The sequence below is a fragment of the Natrix helvetica genome (assembly GCF_964273705.1).
Source record: "Natrix helvetica genome assembly, chromosome: 5".
NCBI lineage: Eukaryota > Metazoa > Chordata > Lepidosauria > Squamata > Natricidae > Natrix > Natrix helvetica.
In genome coordinates, this window is record NC_138551.1 from 147,239,586 (window position 1) to 147,246,541 (window position 6,956).

The window sequence follows — 6,956 nt, forward strand, 5'->3', positions numbered from 1 at the left end:
TCAGGTCTCTGCCACAGGGTACATGGCGTGAGTGGCGCGGCCCATTTTTGCTCCCAAGACGCTGCAGAGAGGCCTACTAGAAAACTCACTTCACGACTATAAATCTTGGGATGAATTGCGGTGGTACGCCGAGGGCTGCCCAAAATACCCACCCAATGCCCAATTAACCTTGGGCATAAATCGGCAGTGAACAGATGTAACACACCTCTAAATTAGACATTAGTAGGATAATAGTTCATGTGTGCCTTTTGATTGGCAAACCTGGGCTATACCTAAAATTTAATAAAAATAAAGCTTTGTTCCTTTATTGCCCGACTAGATTATTTCTCCCGGATGGATTGATTTGTTAAAAAATATTGTGCTGTTGTGATTGAATTATCTACTAAGACTGTATTACTATTCTTCTTCTTTTCCTTCCTAGTACCTATCTCTTCCCACGTATGACTATAACTATGTTGCTTGTATCTTTGCATTTTTGTATTGTTTTATTTGTTTCCTAGTAGGATTTTGATTGTTTATTAGTAACCTATCACTAAAAGTTGTTTCTTATGATTCTTGACGAACGTATTCTATTTTATTTTTCTTTATATACACTGAGAGTATACTCACCAAAGACAAATTTGCGCACCAAGTGTGTCCAACCACACTTGGCCAATAAAGAATTCTATTCTATTCTATTCTATTCTATTCTATTCTATTCTATTCTATTCTATTCTATTCTATTCTATTCTATTCTATTTATTCTATTCTATTCCATTTCATTTCATTCTGCATTCTATTCTATTCCATTCCACATTCTGTTCTGTTCCGTTCCATTCCATTCCACTCTATTCTATTCTATTCTATTCTATTCTATTCTATTCTATTCTATTCTATTCTATCTGAATTCTATTCTATTTTATTCCATCTATTCTATTCCATTCCGTTCCGTTCCATTCTGCATTGTACTCTATTCTATTCTACGTTCTGTTCTGTTCTATTCTATTCTATTCTATTCTATTCTATTCTATTCTATTCTATTCTATTCTATTCTATTCTATTCTATTCTATTCTATTCTATTCTATCTGAATTCTATTATATTCCATTCCATTCTGCATTCTATTCTATTCTACTCTACTCTACTCTACTCTACTCTACTCTATTTTCTATTCTATTCTATTTTCTATTCTATTCTATAAGGCTTGTTAAGAACCCATGCGCAATTCCACTGAAAAATGTGACTCTACGTTGCACATGGATTGTGTGATCTCCAAAAAGCCAATTCCGTGACTTGCTTTTATCTGTGATTAGTCTTATGGGAGACCCTAGTAGGAATTCTGTATTATATAGTCGTGATACAATCCTGATATTTCGATATTTTTTTCGCCTTTTGTGTAGCATTTAGGAATCTAGGTTAGTTGGTGAGAATGTGGGTTTGATTCTTTTTGGAGCTTGTTCCTCAACTCTTGTCAATCCAGGCTATACAGGTAGTCCTCGACTTTACGACCACAATTGAGCCCAACATTTCTGTTAAGTGAAACGTTTGTTAAGTGAGCTTTGCCCCATTTTACCACCTTTCTTGTCACAGCCGTTAAATGCATCACTACAGTGGATAGAAGTTAGTCACCCGGTGGTTAAGTGAATATGGCTTCCCCCATTGATTTTGCTCATCAGAAGGTCGCAAAAGGGGATCATGTAATCCCGAGGACACTGCAGCCGTCATAAATATGAATCAGCTGCCAAGCCTCCGAATTTTGGGAATGCTGCAAAGATCATAAGGGTGAAAAAATGGTCGTAAGTCACCCTTTCCGGTGTCGCCGTAACTTTGAACGGTCGCTAAATGAGCTGTTGCAAATCCAGGACTTCCTGTCACTTGATTGCACTTTTGAAACTTGTTCAGATTAAAACATTTAATCCCCCAAAGCAAGAAATTGAGTCAATCACTTAAAAAAGGTGCAAAAATAATTTCTGCCAGGTGCCTTTTTTTCAAGATGAAACTAAAGGTACGGCCATCCGTTTAACAATTGTTCGAAGTTACGACCGTGTTGGAAAAAAAAAAGGAATTTGCGACTGGTCCTTGCACTTACAACCGCCAGAGTATCCCTGTGATCAGGCTTCAGTTGCTTGGATCGCTCTTTCCCTTAGGACAGGGGTCGGCAAACTTAAACACCCAAAGAGCCATTTGGACCCGTTTCCCACATTAAAGAAAACACCGGGAGCAACAGAGGTCCTAACCGGAAGCTCCCTGTTCAATTCTGGAGTTGCTGACCGGAAGTTCAGTTCCCCCACCATAGAGTCTCCTCCTAGCGTGGCATCCTTTTTCCTCTACCTGTCCTAACCGAAAGCCCTATCAATTGTGGAGCCAACCGGAAGTCCCATTCCCTCACCATAGAGTCTCCTCCTAGCGTGGCATCCTTTTTCCTCTACCTGTCTTAACCAAAAGCCCTATCAATTGTGGAGCCGACTGGAAGTCCCATTCCCTCACCATAGAGTCTCCTCCTAGCGTGGCATCCTTTTTCCTCTACTTGTCCTAACCGAAAGCCCTATCAATTGTGGAGCCAACCGGAAGTCCGGTTCCCTCACCATAGAGTCTCCTCCTAGTGCGGCGTCCTTTTTCCTCTACCTGTCCTAACCGAAAGCCCTATCAATTGTGGAGCCGACTGGAAGTCCCATTCCCTCACCATAGAGTCTCCTCCTAGCGTGGCGTCCTTTTTCCTCTACCTGTCCTAACCGAAAGCCCTATCAATTGTGGAGTCGACCGGAAGTCTGGTTCCCCCACCATAGAGTCTCCTCCTAGCTCCGCGTACTTTTCCCTCTACCTGTCATAACCGAAAGCCCTATCAATTGTGGAGACAACTGGAAAACCCTCCCCTTGCCATAGAGTCTTCTCCTGGCGCACTCTGCTTCTCTCCCTCGCCCTCCCCCTCCCGCACCAGAAGCTCCTCTCAAAATTGTGGCGCCGACCGGTGACGGAGCCGCAGCAGAGGGAGGAAAGAGCCACATGCGGCTCCCGAGCCACAGTTTGCTGTGCCCTGCCCCCTAAGCAAAGTCAATGGGGAGCGGGAACCTGATTCACTTAAGGACCATGCCCAAAAGGTCATAAAATAGGGCAAGACTCCCTTAACCACATTGCTTAAGAACGGAAATTCCCACCCCACGTCTGGGTCATAGGTCAAGCGCGACCAGTGAATCCTTTGGCTTCTGTAGTGTGTGTGTGAAGCTTTGTGATCATCGTAGCTTGTTCGACACACACACACACAAACACCCCTAATTCAACCATGGTTTAGCACAATATGTAAACCCACAGAGCGAAGAGACGAATCTATGGGGCTTGATCTCATTACTGATTTGGGGAAGATGAGGCGAAGAGGGTCATTCACCCGTTTCATGGCCAATTGGGGACTTAAACTCACTTTCCCTAATCTTAATCTCAGAGGCAAAGATCGAGTTTAAAAGATGAGCTTGCGATCTCTCGAGGCAGCACCCATGTGACGGGAGTCCTCGACTTACAAACTTCATTTAACAACCATTCAGAGCTACATCAGCACTAAAAAAAAGAGACGTGTGACCATATTTCCCACTTAACGACCATTTCCCACTTTCCCGCCGCGTCCCTGGAGTCGCACAATTTACATTCGGGGTGCTTGACCACCCACTCACACTTAACGACGCTCGCCTTGTTCCGGGCTCACGCGATTTCCTTTGGCGACCTCCTGACAAAGCAAAGTCAAGGGGGGAAAACCCGATTCGCTGAATGACCGGGTGACTCGTTTTACAACTGCTATGATTTGCTTAACCAATCTGGGGATGGGGGGAGAGAGGGAAAGCATCGTAAAATGGGCCAAAACTCACGGAAGACATTTCTCACTGACCAACCTAAAATTTGGGGCTCGAACGGTGATCCTACGTGGAAAACTTCCTGTACTCTAATAATATTCTCATTTATTAGGTCTAAATCAGGATCGATGGTGGTTTCTGGGTTTAAACGTCTTTCCGCAAAGTATCACGCCCGGCTCGGACAACGGCGTTTCCCCTCGTCTGACATCAGATAGAAGGAAAAACATTTTTTTAAAAAATACTGGAACACTGGACATTTTTAAGAAGAGGTTGGATATCCATTTGTCTGAAATGGTATAGGTTTTCCTGCCTAAGCAGCGGATTGGACTAGAAGACCTCCAAGGTCCCTTCCAAGTCTGTGATTCTATTCTATTCTAAATAGCCATTGGAGATGTTAAGGATGCTGACGATAGCACCCTTATCATCGAGGGCTTTATAGTTTTGGTTTTTTTTAGCCTCCCCCCCCAAAGGATGCTCAGCAGCCAAGAGGATGCAGGATCTCCCGAGGCTGCTGCAGTGATCTACCCCCAAGCCAGGCCGTGCGCAGGTAAAGTCCTCGCTTTACGCCGCTGGAAGCGAGGGCTCTCCTTTTGTCTCCCCTCCCCAAGGAAGATACTTCGGGACCGAACCGTCTGCAGGGACCTCCCTGGCGACCTTGAGGGTCCCTGCGCTGTGCTTCCCCTCCTCCTTGATTGCTCCTCTCTCTCTCTCTCCTCCCCCTCCTTCTTCCTTCCTCCTCTCCAGCCTGACCTTCCAGGAGTAGGCTGCCTTCCCCTTTAAGATTCTCCTGCACATCTTGATGTGCAAAAAAATCCTGCAGCACCAGTTTTACACGGTTGCGGCACTGTTGGAAGTATGCTGAGCTGAGCAGTTTGCTTGGACAATGTCATTTTCTCCGGCAGCCGGAATATTGCAGCAAGTTTCGTGCTTCGCTGAGACTGACTCCTTCCTTCCTTCCTTCTCTGCCCTGAGAGGTAAGTGACTTTCTCCTTTTCCTTTTCTTTCTCTTTTTGGGAAGGGGGGGTTGTAATTAATTCTGCCTTCATTCTCCCTTCAACCAGAGGAAGAGAGGGGAGGGGGGAAGCAGGCATCTGATTCAACCTCTTTTTGGGGGTCACTCTTCATGCCACCCCTTTACGGCTTCGTCGCTCCCTAGACCTGATTCTAATTTCATCCTCCACCTTATAACACCCCACCCCCCGCCATCCTGCTCCCCTGTCGTTTCCCCCCCCCCTCCTCATTTTTGCAGCTTGGAAGTTTCCACCGTCTCCCCCCTCCCTGACACATTGTCTTCTCTCTCTCTCCTCGGGAGACCCAAGGGAGAAGCCGGGAGATCCTTTCGCAAGGGTGCCGAGTTTGAAAGCGGAATGATTTGCGGGAGGCAGGAAGGCAAGGAGAGCTTTGGAGCTGCGGCCGGCAGCTTAGCAGAAGTTGCACCAGGAAGTCCGATTTCTCGTGAGTAATTTTGCTTTGGGAGAGACGCGCTGTGGGATGTGTAGAAAGGCTGGGGAATAGGAAAGTTTTTTTTTTCTTATTGAGATAGATAGATAGATAGATAGATAGATAGATAGATAGATAGATAGATAGATAGATAGATAGATAGATGATACATAGATAGATAAAAAGAATAGTTGGATGTAGATAGATGGATGTATGGATGGATAGATAGATAGATAGAATAGTTGGATGTAGATAGATGATAGATAGATAGATAGATAGATAGATAGATAGATAGATAGATAGATAGATAGATAGATAGATAGATAGATAGATAGAATAGTTGGATGTAGATAGATGGATGGAAGACGCAGGAAGGAGATGGAAATTGTTCCTTCTGTCTTGGCACAAGGCACTGTGGTGTGTGACTCCTGCTCCAAAGTCAAAAGAAGAGACCTTTAAAATAATACTGCAGGGGAAAATTCGCTCCAAGTTACGTCCTGACAGAATGGAAAAAGATTCCCATTCTCTTTTTCAAGATCTGGTTGGTTGTGAAAAATTCACTTCCTTGATCTCGCTTTTTTCCCTTTTCCCCCCTCATTCCATTTCTTTCCTTTTTTTCTCTTTTCTTTCCTTTCCTTTCAAGATGTTGGATAACCCTTTGTCTGAAGCGGTGTAGGGTTTCCTGCCTGAGCAGGGGGTTGGACTAGAAGACCTCCAAGGTCCCTTTCAACTCAATTCTATTCCAAATTCTGTTCTGTTCTGTTCTATTCTATTCTATTCTACTCTACTCTACTTCTATTCTATTCTATGCTATGCTATTCTATTCTATTCTATTCCATTCCATATTTCTATTCTATTCTATTCCATTCCATTCCATTCCATTCCATATTTTCTGTTCTATTCCATTCTCTTCTTCCATTATTCTATTCTATACTATTCTACTCTACTCTACTTCTATTCTATTCTATTTTATTCCATTCCATATTTTCTATTCTATTCTACTCTACTCTACCCTACCCTACTCTACTCTACTCTACTCCTACTCTACTCTATTGTATTCGATTCCATTCTATTCTATTCTATTCCATCCCATCCCATTCTATTCTATTCCATTCCATATTTTCTATTCTATTCTATTCTTCCATTATTCTATTCTATTTTCATCCCGTTATTCTATTCTATTCTATTCTATTCTATTCTATTCTATTCTATTCTATTCTATTCTATTCTATTCTATTCTATTCTATTCTATTCTAGTCCATTCCATTCCATTCCATTTTTCAGCCCTTCCCTTAAAACTGGTAACTTCCATTAGCTTATTTTAATGGATTTGAAAAGTCAGGAAATGGATCATCCCGGAAATGGATTTTAGGCACTGAGTAAAGTTGAACACATCGAATGCTCTGAATTTCGACTAGGCTACTTTGGAGGGAATAAGACATCCAGGCCGCCCTGGCGACCCTCGATCAGAACTAGCCCCTTGACGCGCTGTTTGAATCCCCCTTTGCCTCCAGAGAAAGGCCATTTCAAGGGTTGGGTTTTCAGGGGAGTGGGGAGTGGGGGGGGGAACCCTGTCAGAGAAAGCAGCGTGCCAAAGAAATGAATTCGAAGCTGTTTTTCTAAAACTGCTTCGCTGGTGCAGTTTGGAGGGGGGTTTTGCAACCTGGCTGGCATAATTTGGCAATCGGTTAGTCCTAAT

At 43.5% G+C, this 6,956-nt stretch overlaps 1 long non-coding RNA gene across 1 annotated transcript in view; it reads left to right on the forward strand.

Annotated features, from left to right (window-relative positions):
• Positions 1-4,846: 4,846 nt before the first annotated feature.
• Positions 4,847-6,956, forward strand: part of LOC309393186 — a 12,636-nt gene continuing 10,526 nt past the window's right edge. Inside the window, exon 1 of the long non-coding RNA XR_014175543.1 lies at positions 4,847-5,272. This is a non-coding gene — a long non-coding RNA (uncharacterized lncRNA). The remainder of the gene's footprint in view (positions 5,273-6,956) is intronic.